The 23,927-nt window shown below is 32.5% G+C and overlaps 1 long non-coding RNA gene across 3 annotated transcripts; it reads left to right on the plus strand.

Annotated features, from left to right (window-relative positions):
• Positions 1-469: 469 nt before the first annotated feature.
• Positions 470-21,463, plus strand: LOC143044359 (uncharacterized). 3 transcript variants are annotated; one of them, XR_012968658.1, is made up of 5 exons: positions 470-573; positions 17,722-17,763; positions 18,426-18,597; positions 20,219-20,419; positions 20,971-21,463. It is a non-coding gene; the product is annotated as an uncharacterized LOC143044359 (long non-coding RNA). The 3 variants fall into 3 exon arrangements; XR_012968659.1 differs by lacking the exon at positions 470-573 and adding an exon at positions 4,020-4,174; XR_012968660.1 differs by lacking the exon at positions 17,722-17,763.
• The last annotated feature ends 2,464 nt before the right edge of the window (positions 21,464-23,927 follow it).

Here is a 23,927-nt window from a genome sequence, read left to right on the forward strand (position 1 = left end):
ATTACAGATAAAATTAGAATGCGCACCTCAAATACTGTATTTTCACTCCGATATATATCTTGACTAGTCAAAAATCTCCTTTCAAGATATCTGAGGACGTGATTAACGTATATAATCTTTTTGTGTTTTACTGTGTGTTTTTATTTTTAAGGCTCATCCCACGATTGAATCCTTTTTGAAACTAGATATTATGTTTTGTATTAATTTATTAAAGCAGAATTAATGTATATAAACAACGACGAATAAGCTTATAATAGTGTGTAGTTATATCAAAGGTCACTGAAAAGGTATAAAGTTTCATTTCGTACGGGTGAATGGTTGTGCAAAAGTTATTTTTTCAAATACATAAAGTTTATACAAAAAAATTGTTCACTTCAACATAACTTTACTGCTTCACTACACATTTATGCAATAAAGCGGGCCACCAATTATACAAAAGTCATGAACTGTATAAACAATCTCCATATAAATATCAAGATGGTGAATAACTGACATTGGGACACGAGAGGTTTACATGTACATGCATTTAAGATTTGGAGCTGCGTCCGTGTACCTAAATATAGACATTCCAAGGTAACGTCGTGCAATATCTCTGTTTTTTTCTTTTTCTTAGTCTAACTTGTGGTCGGTTTATGTTGTCTCTTTTTTCTTTCTTTTTTTATACAAGTTCAGTAACAGTTATTGAAACATGCATTTATCTTACGCAAGTTAGAAACTGCAAAAGCAGAAGATGTATTCAGTATGAAATCAACGGGCAGTTTTAAAAGTATCTTGACTCTTGAGCAAATACTTGAACATTTGAGAATGGTAAAAGTTATATAATAAATTAATTTTTGACTAAAATGATTAATTTACCCAAGAGACCTAAGTTACAATCACCCTCGTCCGTTTTCCTCGGTGAATATAATATCTCTGGGTTAACTATCCTTGTATATACCTAATGCAAAGTCCATAATTCTATTTGTAATAAGCTATAATTCCTTATAGTATATGAAAATATCTCGTTATAAATGATGTGTCATGTGTTTGGTTAGTATTCGGTTTAAATTAGTACACATGTACCCGTGTGCATTCAAATATCAATACATGCAAAGTGCATTTAGTCAAGCACGGTGTAATATAATTTTATTTCATTATAATTTATATATAACTTAATTTCTAAAGAAACAAAAAAAAAAAAAATATCGGTTAAAAAATAGTTTGACTTTCATTAAATTCTAAATTGGGTTCACAGACATCCATCCCTCAACTTTAAAAAGAATTATTAAATCATACTTTTGAATGATTCATTTAATTCAAAATGTAATGCATGTATTAGTAATACATTTTTCATGCAATCTACTTTACTTTTTTTAAACGAACAAAATTAACACTTAGGTAATTAAAGTACACGTAGTTTAAAATTTGGGAATGACAGAAAAGGGCATTTCAACAATCTTGAAAGATTTATAGAATCACTTATTACAACACGGGCCCGTATATGTAAACAGTCTTAGACGTATACATGTCTGCTTTCTATTTTCATTGCATTGAAATATATTTGTTGTTTTATTTTTTCTATTTGATCTCGTAAGGCCGACGTCATAAATTATTTATAGTAACATAAGTTGTCAATAAAACAAGAAAGAGCAGTTCCAAAACCCAAGGCTTAAATATGTAAACAGTCTTAGACGTATACATGCCTGCTTCATATTTTTATTGCATTGTAAGATGTTTGTTGTTTTTTTCTTCTTCTAATTGATCTCGGAAGGCCGACGTCATAAATTATTTATAATAGTTACAGAAGTTGTCAATTTAAGAAGAAAGTCTTGGTTTTTTAACTATACTCCTGAGTATACCCACATAAATTAACTACATGTTCTCTTCAATGTTGCAAGTTTGGAATAAGGGGACGACCATTTGATTTTCGGGGGGGGGGGGGGGATGAGGATTTTGAAAATAATTTAGCCTTGATAATCACAAATATAAATGGTTTGTTCTGTGGTAGTTTGAAAATAAATGACCTCACTTGCAAAGTTTTGAAAATAAATAACTCAGCAGGTATAATCTAAAGTATGAGATGGCACCAAATTCTTTAAAAATTCATCTTTTTTCTTAAAAAAAATCGGCAAACACAATTTTTTAATGATAAAAGTATAAATATTATTCAATTGCAATTGGTTTCATTAAACTTGAGGTACATTAATGTCTCAGGAAACCGTACCTCACTTTTATTTTAACAGGGCCGTAACTCAGTACATTGAGGCAAATGCCTCATGTAGGAAATTTCAAACCAAACGCTTGTCTCCATATCAAATTATGTTCACGGCGAGTGCCTTGCAAGAAGCAAGTTCTGTTTCCCCTCAGACGTAGCCCTGACTTTTCGGGATCAATGTTTCTTATTTATTTGTCGTTTGTTCATTGATTACCCTTCTGTATTCTGTTAGTGTTGCATTCCTTTTGTAATCTAGTAATTTTGTTATGAACTTGATCATGAGTTTAAATTAAAAAAAACACCAGCCACAGTCACTTAACTATGTGAATTTCATTTTTGCTTTATCATGCACATTGGTCTTTTGATGTTGACTCTAGAAACTTAAGTTTTACACTGAATTTATACATTTTGCTTTGAGAACAAAGTATTGTCAAAATATTATTAAAAAAAACTTGCATTTTTAGATTATGAAAGGGTCTTTGAACACCCCGGAAGCATGATTTTTACATCATTTGTTTTATAGCTTCTTGGGCCTTCAGTGGCTCCAAAACCCTTCAAAATATGTTTGCCAATACTTTTAAAAGAGGTTAGTTACAATCAAACTTAATACTATGTGTGCAATGAATAATCAATCACTTGCTTTAATGAAAAAAAAATCTTGCTTCAATAGTGCAGAAAATAATCTGAATAATCTGTCCTCTTAGTTTACAAAAATAAATAACCGATCAAAAACAAATCCTCCTGCCCCCTCCCCCCCCCCCGAATATCAAATGGTGGTCCCCTAAAGGGTATGGAATCAATATAAATATGTTGTTTATATAGAGTTAAGATTCTAGATCTGCGCCTTTGATTCGTTTTAAGTGAGGTTCTGACTACATTTGTATATTATGCAATGATTGAAAGTATTCATGGCGGTCAATCACGTTGAAAAGTTTTAAGACAAAATGAAAAAAATAAACAAAAAACAATGTACATTTTTGCCTCTTAACGAATGCTAGTTAAAACTTTATAATCGAGATTTAAATGCAATTTACTGATATGATCACGGTCCAGACTCTAAAAAGAAACACCTGTTATTGAAAGATTTATTTGAATTTTCTTATATACGTGTATGTAAACTGCAAGGAGACGATGGGTATACCCCAACGAGACAGTGTTCTAACAACAAAAAACTAACAAACTATATCGTGTTGTCTATTTGCCGTCAATAATAACGAAAATTTCTTTGCAAAGCGTCAAACTCGATTTTTGACTCTTCTGAAGAAAATTCAAACAGAAACGTTCGCAGATCTGTTTACAATAAATTAAGAAAAAAAAGATCAAAAACCAACAAAATTTATCATTAAGGCAACCATTTACGATGTCCTAAACATATGACGGACCAAATAAAAAAAAAAAAAAAAAAAAACACCCGACGAGATTTTTACGCACCCGTTTTATGGTATATTATTCTTCATGCTGCTATTTAGGAGATATGTTTTGTTGGTCAAATATTATTATAATTATATAGCGTCAATTGCTACATGTAACAACTGTGTGTATAAATTTATGTCACCATGTGTTGCATAACACTGTTATTATCAGATTCTTAATATATATATATTGTTGGCTTTTTTAAAAATTAATTTCGCCCTATCAATTACGCCACATCAATATCTAGATAAATGAAAAAGATGCTATTCAAAATTAAAATGAATTCAATTATTTCTAGTAAAGGGTGTTGTCGTCCAAAAATAAATGATATTTGAGTAAGTAAGGTAATCTTATTTTGTCATTATTAAAGAAAGTGATTCATAAATGTGGTTTGTTGCGCATGATTCTGTGTACTAATCATACCATCCTTTAGTTATCAGATATTCATTTATGCAACAACATAAATCAAAGTACTGAAGTACTGAACATCGGATGACCGCAGGTTCTTGTGGATGGTCAAATGCACATGTCGCAGAAACAGATCACATCTCTGTACCTGAAACTGAGGTTAATTTACAGAGATATTTTTTTTCTGATACAAGTTCGTGCTTGGATGATGAATAAATGACAGGAAATTTAACCTCACCGTAATAACTATTATATTGTAGTGATACAAATCAGTATACATGTACCTTGGACTATTATACTAATATACTAGGCAAAAAAAAAGAAAAAAGAAAAAAAAAGAAACGTTACATCCTTGTAAGATCATTTATTTTTTATAACAAAAAATTGATAACAAAAAGTTAATAGAATAGTTAGCTAACATAATTTTAAAGAGAACAATAACAAGTTTTCTCTATTGAAAACAATATTGCACAATTTTTGACAATTTGAACAGGGCTAGTTCAGAATTCAGGTTAACATGTCAATACCTTGTATAACCACCTCTTGCATTTATGACCGCTTGACACCTCCGTCGCATGGAATCAATAAGACATCGAATAAAGTCTTGAGGGATGTTGTTCCATTCCCTGAAAAGAGCTGTTCGGATCTGGGCAAGCGTTTCCGGTGGATTTTGGCTATTTCTGATACGTCGTCCAAGTTCGTCCCAAAGATGTTCAATTGGCAATAAATCTGGAGACATTGCTGGCCAATCAAAACACGAATATGGTTATTTTCCAAAAAGGTCATCGAAATGTGTGCCACGTGACAACTGGAGTCATAATTTCGTCCCTATACCTTGTTGCATTTAGGTTACCAACGATGATTTTGAGCTCGATGCGTTCCTGTTAGGTTATTCCGCCCCATACCATGATTCCACCACCACCAAACCGATCCGTTTCCTGCACGCGCACATCCAAAAATCGTTCATTGAGCCGCCGGTAGACCCTGGCTCTGCTGTCGTTAAATTTTAAGTTGAATTTAGATTCATCGGTAAAAAGAACGTGTCTCTATGTTTGCCTATTCCATCGAATCCGTACCCGAGTCCATTGAAGTCGCGCCATCCTGTGACGCTGTGTAAGGATAGGTCCCTTCAATGGACGACGAGCTCTTAGACCAACTTGATGCAATCGGTTATACGAACTGTTTGAGCAGATATTCTGTTGTTATGTCTTCCGTGGGTTTGTCGTGCAGTATGTGACGCGCTTACAAATCGATTCCGGAGATGAATGATGCGGATGTGCCTGTCTTGACGTAACGTCGTTTCACGTGGCCTGCCACTTCGGGGGCGATCATTTGGTGTGCCAGTATCTCTATTAAAGACGAGTCTTAAGCCTTGCATTAGTCATTCTAGAGACATTAAAATTATTTGCAACCTGCACTTGAGTCATTTCTGCTGCCAACATCCCAATAGATCGTTCTCCCTCATATTGGCACCGACGGGGCATTGACTTGCGTGTAACTTTTTCAATTTTTTAATGAGAACTTTTGTTAACAATCGTGTTCGACACAATTAATGGCTAAAAGGACAACTTGATTCCATAATTTTACAGGTAAATTTTGAAAAAAAAATGGTTATTTGTTTGAAATCAGAAAATGACGTCACGTCATTTCCGATATTTTCATAAATGAGTAAATTTGATAGATAAATCATTCAGGTTACTAGTTTTAATCATAGAAATATTTGAAATTAATATATTTTATGTGATATTTTTAATTAAGTACCGGTCTTTGTAAGAATCATGCAGGTTCCTGTTGATGGGCGATTCATGACCCCTCTTCAAATGTCTTTATATTTTGTTTATGATGAAGGTATGGTATGAAAATAAGTTTTCTGTATTAATTTTTTCTTTTCAACTTTGGTTGCCATGGAAACCATCCTTACAAAATTTTGCCTAAATACGTCCATAAGTAGCCTTTGAAAATTGAAATATAATGGATTTTAAAGAACCATAGAAATAAAGTTAATCAATACAAACAATATGTATATTTACAGTATTGACAAACACAACCCCAAACTATACAAAAACGTTAAAATTTTGAATTTACTAAATGGTTTGTTTCCATAGCAACCATTTAAAAATGTGTTAAAATTCGAAAATGAAAAATTTCAAAAACTTAAAAATTTTAAATCTGTTTATATCCCAAGACCAACAATACCATGACATGTCATTGACAAATTTTGAAAGACCACATTCTATATATTCAGAAAATAAAAAGAAAGTCGTGTGTTTTTTTTTTTCTTTAAAAAAATAATTTTAGTCAAAAATTGTCAATTTTCACCAAAATTCAGATTACCAAACAAATGAATACTGAAACATTTTGAACTTAAAAAGCTAAAACATTCCATTTATGCGTGCATTCCTGACACAAATTTGTTAATTATAAATGAGAAAATATGATTGATAGAGATATTTTTGTAGAGAAGGACATTTTTTCTTTCTGGGCATGGTGCCCCCCCCCCCCTTTTTTTTTTCAAAATTCAAAAAATCATTAATAAATTTAAAAGATGGAATTCAATTGTGAACATTTTGAGCATTAAAACATGAAATTTCTTCAAAGGGTGAGGGCAATAATAGAACCCCCTACACCATTTTTATATATTAGATTTTTTTTTAGAAATGGGGAATGTGTCAAAGAGAGAACAACCCAAACAGAAATTTAAAATCTTTAGATTCTATTTCATGGTCTTTAAAATTGACTCTAAAGAACCTGAATCGATCACCTGTAATTTTTGGTTAAATCTTGCATCAATGATTATTTGTCCCTTCAATATATATCAATGAGTGGCTTAACAATTCCATTTAAATGTTCTTTGTATCTGTCGTTTTTTCTTCAAAAGCAAAAAATGAATTTTACCCCTGTGTTCCATTTTAGCCATAGTGGCTAAGTTTCTTGAAGTACAAGGAGATAAAAAACTAAATTTATACAAGATTATAACTCCCAAGTTGGACTGAAATTGATTAAGCATATTCAATATCAAAAGAAGATTTTTTTTTAAAGGAAGCAAACTAGATGAACAAATTGTGAAAAATTTCTTTAAAGGGCTATAACTCCATACGGATTCAATTGACAATTCTGGTCATATAAACTTATTTGTAGATCCTACTTTGCTGAAAGTTGTGCTGTTTACAGTTTATCTTTGTCATTAATAATATTCAAGATAATAACCAAAACTGCAAAATTTCCGTACAATTAACAATTAAGTGGCAGCAACCCAACAATGGGTTGTTAGATTCATCTGAAAAATTGCTCTTAAAAGACTTTAGTGTTTGAGATATGAGCTACACACTGCATTTTACCCCTATGTTCTTATTTTACCCATGGCGGCCATGTTTTTTTACAAAATAGAAAACAGAACACAAACTTAATTCTAGATATCCTAAGGATCATTCAGTTTATAAGTTTTACTGGAATTGGTTAAGTAGTTTCAGTGGAAATGTTTCAAATATTTTACACCGGACAGACGACAACGGAAGCAAAGTGATGGCAAAATTCACAGTTCCTTTGAAACGGTGACCTAAAAAAAACTACGTCCGTTCTATCAGAAATAAACTGAAAATAAAAAATAAAAAATTTGTACCATCGAGAGCGCTAACAAGGCAACTTTCCATAAATTTTAATATTTTTAAGGGTCATAACTCTTTTAAAAAAGTCAATTGTCCATGATTATAGAACTCATCCGAGATATTGTTGATATTAATCTAGTGTATAAGTTTTATTAAAAATCTGGCAAGTATTGTACCTGTGGGAGCGTTAAAGGGGCTATTTTCCATAAATTTATTATTTTCAAGGGTAATAAATGTTTTTATTAAAGTCGATTGACCACCAATATCTAACTTGTTCGAGATATTGCTTATAATAACCTAAAGTATTAGTTTCTTAAAAATCTGACAAAATTTGTACATGTGCGAGCGCTGCAAGGACAGCCAGATGGACACAAGGACGGATGGCAATCAAAATTTTAAGCAGACCATGTTTAAACGAAAAAAATTAAGTTCTAATTTCGATTTTTATTAATTGAAAATTTTTTGGTCGCATATTGGTATCACGTTGGCGTCGTCGTCGTCCGAAGACATTTGGTTTTCGCACTCTAACTTTAGTAAAAGTAAATTGAAATCTATGAAATTTAAACACATGGTTTATGACCATAAAAGAAAGGTTGACATTGATTCTTGGTGTTTTGGTCCCAACAGTTTAGGAATTAGGGGCAAAAAAGGGCCCAAATAAGTATTTTTCTTGGTTTTCGCACAATAACTTTAGTATAAGTAAAAAGAAATCTATAAAATTTTAACGTAAGGTCTCTATGACCACAACAGGAAGGTTGGGATTGATTTTGGGAGTTTTAGTCCCAACAGTTTAGGAATTAGGGGCCAAAAACAGGTCCCAAAAAGCATTTTTCTTGGTTTTTGCATAATAACTTAAGCATAAGTTATTAGAAATCTATGAAATTTTAACACAAGGTTTATAACCACAAAAGAAAGGTTTGGATTGATTTTGGGAGTTTTGGTCCCAACGAATGAGGGGCCAAAAGGGTCCAAAATTAAACTTTGTTTGATTTCATCAAAAAAATAATTATTGGGGTTCTTTGATATGCCAAATCTAACCGTGTATTCAGATTCTTAATTTTTGGTCCTGTTTTCAAATTGGTCTACATTAAGATCAAAAGGGTCCAAAATTAAACTTAGCTTGATTTTAACAAAAAAAGAATTCTTGGGGTTCTTTGATATGCTGAATCTAAACATGGTCATAGATTTTCGATTATGGGCCCAGTTTTCAAGTTGGTCCAAATTGGGGTCCAAAATTATTATGTTAAGTATTGTGCAATACCTCTGCGGTCGTATAAAGCTGCGCCCTGCGGAGCATCTGGTTTATTTATAAAAATACTATTTTTGATATAACAAAAATAAAAAAATAAAATATTTTTTTTATGTTCACATAATGGCTGTTACTATTTACCTCCCATGTAAATCGACATGTATCGAAACCTTTATGCAAACACTTATTTGTCACTATGTCGATTTAACTGTGCTAAAATTGAAATTGAAGAAGAACTACAGAACCTTTCTTTTTATTCTAATATATAATAATCTAACTTATCTAAAAGATTTGAAATAAATGCGGAATGTGTCCATTGGACACAGATGATGCTCCCGCTTCCATATCATAAAAGTCATAAACGGACATGACTGAAGACACTTACCAATTGTGTACTAACTTTTATGGTGATAAGAATTGTGTAAAAGTTTCGTAACATTTGGTTGAGGCAAACTAAAGAAAGAAATACAAAACAAAAAATTCAGCAACTTTTTCCCTCTATAAAGAGGCATTGCATAGAACAGTGAAAGTTACACCACCAAAATTCAAAGTTGATCTGCATTTGGTGGTTTTAAGCATTGTGTATAATTTTAATAACATCTGGTAAAGACAAACTAAAGTTAGAGAACAGAAACGGAAATTCAGCAATATTTCTATTTGTAAAGGGGCATAACTCTTGGACGGTTTAAGTGACACCACCAAACTTAGTCTTGTTTTATGGTAATAAGCAATGTGATTAGGTTTCATAACATTTGGTTGAGGCAAACTAAAGATAGAGAACAGAAACCAACGTTGGGACATACTGACGGACGGACAAGGGTTAACCTTAATGCCCCCTTCGCCACTGCGGGGGCATAAAAATATGTAAATATAACAATTGATTAAATTAGGCAAAATTCAAGAATGGCCATTGCACATGGTTGTCATAAAGGTTTGAGAATCAAAACAGTATACAATAGTTCGGACCAGCAAATTTTCCTCAGGGCCACAAGGATAATATTTTTGAGAACCATAAAAAAACGCGATTATTCTGCGGTATACAAATAATAATTCAGTTAGGTTTAAAAAAAAATAATAGACAAGCTGTCCTTTTCCACCATATACAATAGAAACATTGACAAATTCTTGCACAATTAATGTAGATCGTTGGTATATATTTCCTCAGATAGAACATGTAGAATTTGTATGCCCCCACTGTAGCAAAGGGGGCATTAAGTTGTACCCTTGTCTGTAAGTACGTCCGTTCCAGAGTTATACCCTTATAGAAATGGAAAAAAAAATGATGACTTTTTTGTTTCCGTTCTCTAACTTAAGTTTGCCACAACCAAATGTTTTGAAACTTATACACAATGCTTATTTCCATAAAATTCAAAACAGTTAGAATGTTATTGGTGTAACAGGTACTGTCAATAAGTTATGCCCCTTTAAAAATGGAAAAAATGCTGAATTTTCCGTTTCCGTTCTCTTTTTTTCGTCTGTCTGACATAGTTCATCTTACCCTGACCTCATTTTCTTAGAACATTGATAATGTTAAGTTAATATGATACTTGTATTAAAATCTTTACATAACACTTACAGAGTTTCAAAAGTAATTCAATTATAAATAAAACCAACCAGACATTTCAGGGTGAGTCTTCTTGTTTAGCAGATCTTAGTCTAGGGTTAAAGTTTTTAAAGCATCAATCTGTTTCAAAAACCAACAATGAGTTGCATTAAATTGTTACTGTAACTTCTTTATAGCCATTTTGAAAGAGAAAGTATCCTAAGCTATTTTTTTTTAAATGTTCAGTAAGATTTGTTTTATAGATAATCATGTTATGCTCATTGTTGAAGGATATACGGTGATCTGTGGTTGTTTATTTCTATGTCTTTGCTCTCTCTGGTTGAGAGTTAATTGTCTCATTGACAATTACAACACATCCTCTTATCTTTATACATAGACTTACTAGTAATTAAGTTTTGGATTCAACTTTATTCTTTTTCACTGACAGCATCAGTCTTAGACACGACAACGGGTTATGCGTATTACCATTTTTTTTTTAAACTTCTGAGAAATCTTACATATAAGATTGAAGGGAGGGGGTACATATGCTGCCCTCAACTTTAGAAGTTGTGTTATGCTTAAATTCTTAAAATACTTAGTTCACAAGTAAACACAATGAGATACCACATTTCTTTCAACAAATTTTATAATTTTGAAAAAAAAAAAAAAAAAATCGAAAAAAAAGGGGGGTGCACCATACCCAGAGTGATGATTTTTCATTTTGTACAAGTATATCTTCATTTATAATATATTCTCCTTTAAAATTAACAAATGTGTGTCAGAATTGCACATATAAATGGAATGTTTTAGCTTTTTAAGTTCAAAATTTTTGATTATTCATCTGATTGTTAATCTGAATTTTGGTGAAAATTGACAATTTTTTACTAAATTTTTTTTTTTAAAGAAAAAAAAAAAACACACGACTTTCTTTTTATTTTCTGAATATATAGAATGTGGTCTTTCAAAATTTGTCAATGACATGTCATGGTATTGTTGGTCTTGGGAGATAAACAGATTTAAAATTTTAAAGTTTTTGAAATTTTTCATTTTCGAATTTTAACACATTTTTAAATGGTTGCTATGGAAACAAACTATTTAGTAAATTCAAAATTGTAACGTTTTTATATAGTTTGGGGTTTTGTTTGTCAATACTGTAAATATACATATCCTTTGTATTGATTAACTTTATTTCTATGGGACTTTAAATTCCCTTATTTTATATTTTCAAAAAGGGTCTTTTTTCACATATTCAGGCAAAATGTTGATTTGATGGTTACCGTGGCAACGGGCATAATACAGGGAAAATAAAGACAGAATTTTGACCATCTACCAAAGTTCTTATGATATAGGGCAAAAAAAAATTACTTCTGCGACATGCCATGAATCACCTTCTGCATGATTTTTACAAAGACCGGTACTTAAAAACCAATGTAATGTTTCTTTTTTTGCCTAGATATAATAATAGTCCCAGAGAATTCAGTGTTGTTATATATTATATTAATATTACGGTTGCATGTATATATAATTTTCATCTATTTATATCATATCATTCTATTCTACTATTATCATAGTGCAGTGCAAGTGCATGGTGGACACTCTTCTGTAAAAAAAAAATCAAAGCCTTAAAGGCTGTAAAACCAATTGCTGCCATGTGAATGTTTTGGGGACATTTTCATAATGTTTCTTTAACATCATTTCTTAAAACTAAGTCCCAAACATAATTGTTCAGTTAATATGTGTCATCCTCATGTGATACGAGACAAGTATAATTCTGATGCAATCCCTAAAAATGGGGTGGGGGTGGGGGTGGGGGGGGGGGGGGTCATCACAGACAAACATGACATTAAATTTTCATTATAAGAACAAGAACAAAAGGATCTTTCATTAGCGTATTTAAGGCTATAAAAAAATTGGGCTTCAAAAGTTCACATAATTATTGACTTTGTACGACTTTGCCCACCGCAGAGCTATAGAACAACAGTACATTAACGGGGTTACACGGACTCTTTTTAGATGATACACGGACTCTTTTTAGTTGTTACACGGACTCTTTTTATGAATAGAATCACTCGTGCATGATCAGTGAGTTCATGGGCACTTTAACTTTCAATTAGATTTGAACTTTTTGGTTCACCGACTTATTTCCTGTCTTTTTATTGAACAAAATATTCACGTTAGCATCAATATCTATTTTCAAACATTTCCAGTAAAATACTATTCATATCAGTACACTAAGGGATTAGACATTTAACCTCAAAAAGGGGGGGGGGGGTAATGTTTTTTGTCTAAAAAAGATATTTTGATCCCAAATTTTATGAGAAAAAAATTACTAAGGTCAAGCAAATGACAAATTAATGTTTTGCATGATTCCTGATTTTCCGAATACCGTAAATAGTGCTAATTTAAACAAAAACATTTGGGTGATGGCGTTGAAAAGTAAATAGTAACTGTTAATTAATGTACTAGAAAAAAAAAGAACATACCGCCCCCTTTATGAAGCAAAATACTCGGTCAATAAACGTTTTCTTCAATATATGGATATAAATAGTATTTGGGACAATGTTGAAAGTAAATTTTAAGAAAGGATGATACTGACGTGTATATTTCAATAAAAATAAGACAGGAAATAAATAAATAAAAATCAAATCTTATCAAAAGATAAAATCCCTATCAACTCACCAATGCACGATTGATCCTATAAACAAAAAGTGTTCATGTAATACACGTCCAAATAAACAGCAAATCTAGAAGAAAGTCATTCAACTTATGTCATCAATTTTGGGCGGTAAGCTGCGATTGGATCATATAGTAACACGTGTTTATTCCCGATCAACACTTGCAGATCTAGAGACGAGCATGAATCTAAAAAAAAAAAATAAAGTATATGCCTGAATATATTTAATATTAAGACAAAATTCATTTTTTCATAAACATTTTATTTACTAATGAAGTAGTAAATTCATTCTTTTGATACGCTTTCCGTTTCACCCATAAAGATCAAACGTAATCCTACTTACCACTAAAATATTTCTTTAATATATTACTTTTTTAAGAAGTTGCCTTTTAAAAGTCTTAAATGTGTACAACATTCATCTTTTACTTGAAATGGCTCTTTTTTATCAAATAATTAGATTCCTGATTTTTTTTTCTTTAAAAAAAATTCTCGGTTGAAGGGAAATGAAAAATGTTTATACTATAACTTACATTTACTGCTTTATGGCTATCTAAGTATCTAAAATGTTTAGTCTTGCAAAATGTATTATAACTTTCTTGAAACGTCGTACAAGTCAGATAAAAAACAAAAGTAACAAAGGAAACAGGCCGGTAACAACCAGCCGAATAGTTTTTCTGCACTTGTAGTCAGGTCAAGGTCCTCGGCTATCGCCTCGGACCTTGACCGGACTACTCGTGCAGAAAAACTATCCGGCAACGGTTGTTACCGGCCTGTTTCTTTGTTACCTTTCTCTTTTATCTAATACTTATACAAAAAAATCGTCATGGTAAGACATTGAATAGTTCACAAATGATATGAGATTTTAAAGTAAAATTATTTCTTAAAACACTGCAAAAAAAAATACATTCATATTGATTAAAGTGGTATCGTCATAAAGTTCGTTGAAATGAACAGTTCTATAACAAACATCGAATGTTGTAAGGGGTGTCAGCTAAGTTTGTCTATTTTTAGATTTAATACAGGGAAACGTATTTATAACCTGTGTAGTGATTTTGATTTTACGATAATGTTATGAATGAACAAGAGCACCTTCCCTCTTTCTTAAACACAAATTAAACATTTAAAACCGTATTTATAAGAGATAAGTCAGTTAAATGTTCAGTATTAAATCAACAACTGAAATGATTCCATATTTTGTTGAAACATCGTACGACAGGAGAACGGAAATCGCAGTTATAAAAATGCACCTTTTTCATTTGTAATGACGGCGAATCTATAATTTTTAAAGACCGGTTGAAAATCAAAAACTAATTTGCATAATTTATGCATGATGGAAATGTAGGCGATAGCAAGACATCGGAGTGACCTCAAGTTCATCCTCTGTAAAAATCTATTTTCTGTACACGAAACTTTTCTCCGTTTTTATTTTTAAATCTCGCTCCACTTACGTTTTGAAAAAGTTTATTAAACAGTATATGTTGCAGGCAACATACCAAATGCAATTATGAGAGGCGATGTTTTGAACTCTTTTTTAATATATACACAACATGTACATAAATAAAACCATAAGGTTACAAGAGCGCAATTATTTGTAATGCATTTTCCATAGGACCCCAGTTGTATTCAAAAATTGATTTCTTGAAGAATAAACACTAGAAAAAAATGGGTAGCAGTTCCTGAGACTATAGATGTCAGCCTTTTATTACAGCAAAAAGTATATGGTAATGCGGCAAAAAGTGCCCTAAAATGCAGTTGTTATGGAAGCTTCCTAATTCCGCACTAAATTGGAAAGGCTAATTTTGAATGGATCCTCAGTTAATAAAAAAATTCTATCTTCTACACATTGTGAATTATGAATTTAATTTTCACCAATTTTCAAACCTAAATAGATAAGCTTTCAAATAAAAAATAATTCCAACTTCCATCATCCAATCAGGAGCTTCAAAGTTTTTTTTCTGAGTACCATCTTGGGGTAAAAAAGTTGCCGGTTGAATGTAAACACATAATTGCGCTCTTGTAACCATAAAGGATTACTGTAACAGAAGGTTAATGAACTTTTAAGTTTTGTGTTTTCTTGCTGAAGACTAATTTAAGTCTTTATTACTTAAAAAAAAAAAGAAGGAATAAGTTGATAAAAATAAAAAATGGACAAATAAAAACACCAATTTTACAAAATTACTAAAGAATAATTTGGTCTTAAAAACAAAATGATATAATAAAAACAAAAATCAAATCAAAACATTTGAGAAAAAAATATGACTGATTACGGAAATGATAACCCCTACTAACCAGACTTTAAGCTTCCTAGATTTATTTCAAATTATTTTTGTCGAAGGTTATTGTCTCAATGATGTATACCCCTTATACCCTTTCATGGATACAACTAGTTGTTATGTAATTATATAATAGTAGCATCATCACTTAAATATCAGCCAAAAAAATAAAATATTATGAATATCTACAATAAGTGTAGACATAACAGTAAAGGATAGAAAATGTCATGAAACTCGGAGGTCCATTGCAATTGGCAATCCTCGGGTGAACCTGTTATACTTCTGAGGGTACGGAATCGAACAAATTGTGACGAATGAGGTCCATTGGTTTAGGTAACCGATGATTGTAAATAACTCTGTCATATGGAATGCAACATCTATTTTATGCCGTACTCTGGCTGAAATTATTATCCCCGGCTTAGTACATTTCTAGGTTTTGATTCGTTAACGCACGTTGTTACAAAACCCATTACCCCGGATTGTTGCTAACCTATTAGACTGACATGACTGACGTGTGCTGTCTACCGTCTTGATACCTACGTTCAATCGACCAGATGCCTGTAATTAAGTATTTACATTGTAATCCACTAACGATGTTATCTTATAATGTCGTTCATTTGCACTCATTTTAGTAAATGCATCACTTGGCTGCCACATTGTCAGTGAATGGGACATCTAATTTAGCTATGCAAATTGAGTGCCAAATTCTGTAAATTCGAGTTTTTCTGTCTCTGGATTAAAAATGTCTTATTTTAGACACTTTTATACTTAAAGAAGTACCTAGTGACGTACATCTTGTTTATGATACGTCAAATTACCAAATTTCAATAAAACATGTGAGGTCGAATTTCTGTAAATATCGCCAGATTTGGACTAAAGCCATAAGATTTGTAAATATGGATATTTTAACACCCTTCAGTACCCTGCATCACACCATGATAGTGAACTTTTATACTTTCATTTAATTTACATTACATGTATGTTTCATTAAAACACGTTCTTTTATTCGGCTAACAGCATTCTCGCGTCAATCTAAAATCAACTAGTACTGTCATTTCAAAATGACACACATTTTCACAATGAGGTGCATAGGTAAATTAAAGAAAAAAACTTGGTAGTAATCTAGTTTTCATAATCATAGCGAAAACATGTAATTATAAGTATTAAATGCTTCTTCGAGTAATTTTATAGGGTTGTAAAAGCGTTGACCTTGTGCACATTTTTAGACTGAAGAGCTTCAGCGCTTCATACAAATGTACTTTGGTTAACGCTTTTACATCCTAATAAAATTGAGAAAGGAAATGGGGAATGTGTCAAATCGACAACAACCCGACCATAGAGCAGACAACAGCCGAACGCCACCAATGGGTCTTCAATGTAGCGAGAAACTCCCGCACCCGGAGGCGTTCTTCAGCTGGCCCCTTGAAAATATGTATACTAGTTCCGTGATAATGGACGTCATACTAAACTCCGAATTATACACAAGAAACTAAAATTAAAAATCATACAAGACTAACAAAGGCCAGAGACTCCTGAATTGGGACAGGCGAAAAAAAATTGCGGTGGGGTTAAACATGTTGATGAGATCTCAACTCTCCCCTATACCTCTAGCCAAAGTAGAAAAGTAAACGCATAACAATACTCACATTAAAATTCAGTTCAAGAATCTTATGTCAGAAGAAGTAACAAAAGAAAATAAACAAAATGACAATAATACATAAATAACAAAGAACTTCTAGCAGTTAACTGACATGCCAGCTCCAAACCTCAATTAAACTGATTTTAAGATTATGTCTACATCATATGAATATCAGACACAATCCCTCCTGTAATGAACTAACAAAGAGAAGAATTCAATTCTTAAATACAATTTAACATCTAGGATGCTGCGAGCTTCTACTCTAAAGTGCACACTCAGGTAAATAAAAAAAACATGATAAACATGATAGGACTCGTGTTTACATGATCCAAGCAAGATAATGTAATTATAAGTATTGAATGCTCCTTTTAATAATTGTATATGGCCGTAGATGCGTTGACCATTTGCACATTTTCTGTGCGTCTTACAAAATGTACTTCTGGAAATGCTTGTACACCCAAATAAATTTACAAAAAGAAGGCAGCATTCGATTATTAAGTTTAAAGCGCAAATGTCCGTAAGTGTTACAGACAAGCAATTTGTACATATTTTACCTATAATTGTGTTCCAACCTGTTACATACTATTATGAAAAATGAAATTATATAACATAAAAAATTATAAATGGAAAAATTTATTATTAGATTGTACTGTATCTATTCTATTTGATTGATTAACTATTTTAATAGACCATTTTTATTTTCATGTCTATTCACACGTCAAGGAGGTTTTATATTGAAACAACGTCTTTAATTTGTGGAATAAGGTAAGTGTTGTGAATGGTTTTACTAAATATTCTTTGAGTACATCAAAGATTTGTATAGTACTAAAAAAATCCTTGAGTATTATATGAAACCTTTAAGAAACATTTAAGCGTCATATTTCAGTGTTTTTAAGGTTAAGAGAAAGGGTTTGTGCGACTTCAAACTAATTTAACCCCGCCACATTATATATGTGCTTGTCTTATATTTAAAGCCTGTTATTGGATGGTGTATTTTTTTCTGTTTCTCATATATTTGTTTTTTGTTTTTGTTTCTTGTTTTCAGAGTTTATTATTACATTATGCGGTTACGCTACTGTGCCAGGTTAAAGGGAGGGTTTGGCACCAACAAACTAGTTTAACCCCGCAACATTCTTTTAATGTCTGTCCTAAGTCAGGAGCCTGCAATTTAGTGCTTTTCGTTTGTTGCTGTTTATCAATTTGATTGTTCGTTCTTTATTTTGTACGTAAATCGTTTTCTTGTTTGAATTGATTTTGATTGGTCATTTCGGGGCAATTTGTAGCTGACTATTCGTAATGGGCTTTACGGTGATCGATACCTGTTAGCTTCGGTGTCATTTGCATTTTTGTTTCAAGCATCGTCTCAATGGGAATCATACGAGAGGGGGGATACTATATCTTCTTATTTTTACACTTATTATTTTTAGCATTACTACTCAAAAGACATGCATATTTCATCATTGATCAAAAATCAGAAATTGAGATTATGGTTGTCGTTTGTTGCTGGTGTTATTGCCAATGCACTGCTGGGACCATCGGAAATATTCTATGTGTATGCAAATGAGCTTCAAGTCATATTTAACGTCAATAAGAAACAAGGTAAGCATGTTATATGACTTTTTTTGTATAACCAAAAATAGCTATTATGAAAAGCATGTTTGCGCTTTTACATATTATAGGGGCCTCGGTGGTCGAGTGGTCTAAGTAGTTACTACTGTAATCACTAGCCAGTCATCACTGAGGTTGTGAGTTCGAACCCCGCTCGCGCGGGTGCAATCGATTCCATCTTAATTGACTAGGATACTAAGTTTTCCTATCGAAAGTCGGTTGTTTTCTCCGAGCACTCCTGCTTCCTCCACCAATAAAAACTGACCGCCACGAAGTAGCCTAAATACGGTGCTTAAAAGTGTCGTTAAAACTCCAAAACTCCAAAAATATAATATAGTCGGTCATGCTTTACACAGATTGATTTATTTTGTGATTTCAAAATGGTTATTTGCACATACAGGTGTATCCAGCAATATCAGGTAGAAACTTTAGACTCTAACACAGGTAAAAAAAGTTGGTACCGTTAAATTAAATATAGAGACATTTGATAATGTACCAATGCAAGAAACTTGACACTATTAAGTAAACAATATACACAGCATAGGGTCAATAGTATGTAGTTTCGTTTCGTGTGTATTTTAGTCTACTAGACTCCATCTTAGTAACTATCGAGTTGACCATATAAGCGATGTAAACATAAATATGAATATAAATAAATTAAGCCAACACGTGCAATTGGATTTTTATAGGTCTGTGTTTAATTTTATTTTATAGATTTAAAATATATGTTTCTCATCGTTTTTACCTGTAGAAGAAAGATTTTTTGTAGATCGAATCAGTCAACAATTGATTTACCTTTGTTACACTTTCAATGTTGACATTCTTTTCCTTTAAATAACCAGTCCACGTACAATGCATGCGTTGTCCATCTCTTGTAAAGGGGTTAAATTGGAGTTCACATGAATACGGATTTAATGTGTTCGCATTATTCACTTGCAAGTGAATAGTTCATTATATCAATGTTATTTAGCTTAATTTGACAAAATTGAACCACTTTGGCTGCCAAAACGAATTATCATTTCACTATTTCACTTTCATTTTTTATTGAACAAAAATAAATCATACTTTAGATTTTTTTTATATATCTCGTAGCTAGATATAAAATGATAGTTCCCGCTTCAGGTTAAAGTGTTGGGGCATTATGTTTGTCCGTCTGTCATGCTTCAGGTTAAAGTTTTTGGTCAAGGTAGTTTTGGACCCCAATTTCATGGTCCATTGAACATGAAAAATACCAGTGCCAGAGGGGCATCCGTGTACTATAGACACATTCTTCTTCTCAAGTTTAATGTATTTTACGCAATTAATGCAATGAAACTAATTTTTAGATAATCAATCAATTTTAGTTTAGATATGCCTTTATATAGAATTTAGTTTAGATATGCCTTTATATACAAGTTAGTTTGGATTGCCTTTATATACAATTTAGTTTAGATATGCCTTAATAAACAATTGAGTTTAGATATGCCTTAGTTTATATACAATTTAGTTTAGATATGCCGTTTTATACAATTTAGTTTAAATATGCCATTATATACAATTTAGTTTAAATCGGTTGGTTGATATTCAATTAATGATAGTAGCATGATTGTAACACCTTTTCTTGTTTTATTAGTTGAAATGTTCGCTTCCATCCAGACTATAGGAAACGGAATTGGATTCGTGTTATGTACGTTTACAGATTCATTAAATCCCATGTGCTTATTGGTGGTTGGTTTCGTGTTTACTCTGATTGGGCCGACTGTATTATGGGTGGCGACATTAAATCTGCATATGACAAACAGTTACTTCATTATGTTCGGATTTCTGTGTAACGGTAAGTGTATTTACGGGTTGTCAATTCAGAACGATATTGTTTTAACCATATCATGTGACCAATTGATTTCATATCAGAAGAAATTTAATGAATAATGAACTCGATGACTTATAGATCGCATGTTAGACCTTTAGTAATGAGCAAAACGTAACCTGAATATAGAACTATAACAGGTTCGGATTTAACAAATAAGGCAACAATTTAAATTGAAAAAAAATCTGCTTGACGGCCTAATTTTCATACAATATTTGAAACGAAAATCTAATATGATATACAGCAACAACTGACAACAATTAACAGACATGTTGGCTTGACTTGGGAGAGGCACATACATGTAAATGGTATTGCAGTGTCGAGCTTGCTTGCTGGTACTAAATCCTTCTCAAACATAGGACAGCGGGACAGCTGGGCAACAGCATAACAGATCATAACATAAGACAAGAACAAAATCTAAAAAACAATAAGATAAGATTACATATTTATATATATAAAGTACGTGCAACCTGCATAATCCGACACTTGAGTATTCCAACATCCTGCTTTTTTTTTAGGATTAAGTGATTCTATTCAGATTATTATATCACAGAAGATAGTTGCCAAGAATTTTTCTTCATCAAACAGAGGAATAATCATGGCAGTTCTGAGCGAAAGTATCTGTATTGGAATGCTGCTGTTTTCTGTTGTGTATTACATAATTCCGTTAAAGAATCACAGATTTCAACAGCTGATGATATTTCTATTTTTCTTTAGTGTATTTGTATATATATTCTGTTTTTTGTTTCTTCGAGAAGTACATTCTGAAACAGATTATACAAATATATTGCATGAAGATGATAATCCCGAACCGAATGTAAGTAGTTTGAATGAACATTCGAAAGACGTTATACTAAAAAAGACATTCATGCAAATTATCAAAGATCCAAACTATCAGTTGTTAGCCTGGTTGTCAACGCTAGCATTTGCCACAGGCTCGGTGTTAAAAACCAACTTAACTGTGTTGAGTCAAGTTTCTGGTTTAAGTAGTTTTGATTCGTACATTTTTATTTATGTTCCTGTATTTTCATCAATCGGTGGTATCGTCGTTGGATTATTGTCTGATAAATTGCGTGACTCGTTGACAAGACTCCCCTTTCTTTTAATTGTGTGTGTCCTACAGACACTATGTTCTTTCATTAATATTTTTCTTGTTAAAAACAAGGCTTTGATAGTTTTATCTGCATTTTTAACCGGAACAGCGTTAGGTTCTTCGTATGCTTTAGTTAGCTCTGTGGTGAGTGAAATGTTTCACATTGACAACTATAACAGAAATTACGGTATGATTAAAGGAGCTCATGCAGTTACTGCACTTTTACTCCAATATCTCTTTGGATTATTTTATGATGCCAATGTCAGTGATTCGGAATTGTTTTGCAGAGGTTTGCATTGTACTGAAATGGGATACACTATGAATACTATTATAAGTTTAATACCAGTTTTACTCTGTGTATGTCTATTAATAAGGACCGCATTAAAAATCACCAAATAAAAGTCATGTGTTTTGATTTTTTTTTATGGATTACGACAAATTGGACAGCTAACATTTTGTTGATTTGTTAAACAACTGACCAATCGACTGATTTGTTAAACGCCTGACCAATCACTGACCTTTTTCTTTTATTTAAAAATAGAATGATCTTTTTTGTATAGGGGTGTCGAAGCGTTGTTCTATGTATATTTTGTATCTTAGAATGTGTGCGTGGTCAAGGCTTTTACAACCCTATAATGTTACTAAAAGAAGCGTTCAATACTTATAATAACATTTTATACTAGGATCATAAAACACGATATCTTTCATTTTTTTTTATTTACCTGTGCACGTTATTGTGAATGATAGTGGTAGAACGACGGCCTCGTGGAAAATTGTGCACATCCTGCTACAAGCATGAAACTTGGCACAAAGCTTCATCTAGTATAACTCTTTGATTTCAGATAGGGAGGCATTTGAAAAAATGCACCACTTCCGGTAAAATTCAATATGGCGGACATTATATACTTAAATCAACCCAATATCGAAGACTGATATGTGAAAAGGTGTTATAATCATGCTACTATCATTAGACTCGGAACAAACCTTTATTATGTGCTACTTTTGGATATATTTTATAGATTATAGGACTTTAAAGTGCATTTGAACGGTTATGGATAGATACATATCAAAAGCTTTGCCAACTCCCAAACGCAAGCCAAATTTCGTCTGCCCCTAAGTCACGGAATAGCGAAACAGCAATGACAGCAACATCAGTAACGACTATAATATTATTAGTATTCGAAGCATGACTCATTTGCATCAGATGCATCAGCAACAATTGCCTAGGATGTTCTATCTTATCCACCAGATGATGATGTTTCAAGTTTAGCACCATGTTGACATTAAGAGGCTGACACTAGAATCATGGCGCATGTGTCTGATGCAGTGAAACATGGACTTAAACGAGTCATGATTCGAACAGTCGTTAATGATATCGATGATGCTGTCATTACTGTTTCGCTATTCCGTGACATTGGGGTATACGAACTATGGCTTGTGTTTGGGAGGGCAAAACGCTTTAGATAAATGTCTATCCATGACCTTTCAAATGCAATAAACAATGAGTGATCACACACACTTCCTGTGATCTATGCCTTTACCGCTTGTTATTCGGTTCTCGGTTTGCTTGAAAAGGAAAACAGGCTGCGTGGGTGACATTGATGTGACTTTAACATTAAAAACTATGATTGATCAGCCTAAATCATCGTACTTTTACTGTAAGATCGCACAAACTTATTAGATGATTTGATGAAGCAAGAAAATAATTATTTAAACAAAAGGAAATGCTAATCGAGGCTATTCCCTCAACTTGGTCTAGTCTGCATGTTAAGGAGTGGCGAAAGATACCAGAGGAACAGTCAAACTAATATAAATTGAAAATAAACTGACAACGCCATGGCTAAAAATAAAAAAGATAAACAGACAAATAAAAGTACACAAGAAACAACATAGAAAACTAAAGACATAGCAACACGAAACCCATAAAAACTGGGGGTGATCTCAGGTGCTCCGGAAGGGTAAGCCGATCCTGCTCCATATTTGGCACCCGTCGTGTTGCTCATGTTATTAATCCGGTAGGTCTCATTCATGATAAGGGAAGGGATAGTAGTTACGACGTAGGAAATCATGATAGGAAATACAAGCGCGGGAATATCATCAGTTGGGATAAGTATACTCTGTATGCAGGTGCCGCTGGCATTTTGCTACATAGAAATGGAAAGTTCACAATTGTGAAGCTGAAAATCGTCTCGTTTGTGATGAAACGTGCAATATACTAAGGCGGGTGTTTTGGGGGACGAGCTTGGAATTGGTTCTCATTCTACCCAGTCCAAGCCCTAATTGATGGCGAAGGAACAAGGAGGATCCATGGGAACCCTTTTAAAAAAACTTTTTCTGATGTCTCATCATCTTGCGAGGAGCTTGTACGTAAAGGATGTAAAA

The sequence above is a fragment of the Mytilus galloprovincialis genome, chromosome 9 (assembly GCF_965363235.1).
Source record: "Mytilus galloprovincialis chromosome 9, xbMytGall1.hap1.1, whole genome shotgun sequence".
Lineage (NCBI taxonomy): Eukaryota > Metazoa > Mollusca > Bivalvia > Mytilida > Mytilidae > Mytilus > Mytilus galloprovincialis.